Consider the following 1,074-nt stretch of genomic DNA (forward strand, 5'->3'; position numbering starts at 1 on the left):
TTTCCCTAGGTGGTCTCCCATCCAAGTACTAACAAGGCCAGACCATGCTTAGCTTCCGAGATCAGATGGAATCAGGCTTGTTCATGGTGGCATAGGCGCAGACTCATCTGGGTTTTGTAAGGGAGGAGTTAGCAGAGATCATTCTCATCTGTTAGAGGGGGCCGGGCAGGTGCCTGAGGAGGAAGGAGTAAAGGTCCCCAGGTGTTTCTAAGCTCCTTCTAAGAAAATCAGCCATAGACTCTAACTTTTCCGATCACAGTCACCTTCCTGGAATGCAAAAACATGGCTACTGTCCCAAACTCGTCTGGACTGTGGTCTGTGCTGGGCTGGCTCAGCAGGGCTGTGGGCCTTCCAGGAGCCTGGCCATGGGGCTGAGCTTGGCTCAATGAGAGAGAAGTGACAACCCCTGATCAGCAGGCTCTGGTCGGTGGGTCCTGCCCACTTCCTCTCTCTCCTTCACATCTTCTCTGTGACCCCCATACACATTTTTGTTCCATTTTTTGGCATTTCCTTAGACATGGTTCTATTCGTTAGGATATTTGTTCATTGTTTCAAGTATGATGGTTTTCTTGTTAAACATCCACTTGCTTTTGAAGCTTTGCACCCATTCCTCGTCTCATTTGACACTTAGTGTTAGTCTACCGTTTATGACAATGACCACACACAAGAATGCCCAGGTCAACAGCTGGGACCAGGCTTCTTGATGCATTGTTCAGATGAGGCATCCACTGTGTCTGTGTCTCATCAGAGTCCTGTGGTGACACTGTGAATCTGACCTTCAGAAGTGGTCAGTTCAGCCCGAGGGGATAAAACGGACTGTCTCGATTTCCTTCTGTGGGCTGAACCTTGGACAGAGCTAATTTGCAGGCTAGACTCCCTCCGAGGATCCACCCTGGCTGCTCCTGGCTGCAATTCTGCTGCCTCCTGCTGGTGGAGAAGTGCTCAGACCAGGAGCTTCCCTCTTGTGGGTCACACCAAACCACCTGTCACCTGAGAGGGCGTGGTCTAGAGAATCCAGCCCTCTCTCTGTGTCACTGTGACCCCCACCTTGCGCTGCCCAGCCCAGCACAGAAA

Source organism: Pteropus vampyrus, unplaced genomic scaffold (assembly GCF_000151845.1).
Source record: "Pteropus vampyrus isolate Shadow unplaced genomic scaffold, Pvam_2.0 Scaffold993, whole genome shotgun sequence".
Classification (NCBI taxonomy): Eukaryota; Metazoa; Chordata; class Mammalia; order Chiroptera; family Pteropodidae; genus Pteropus; species Pteropus vampyrus.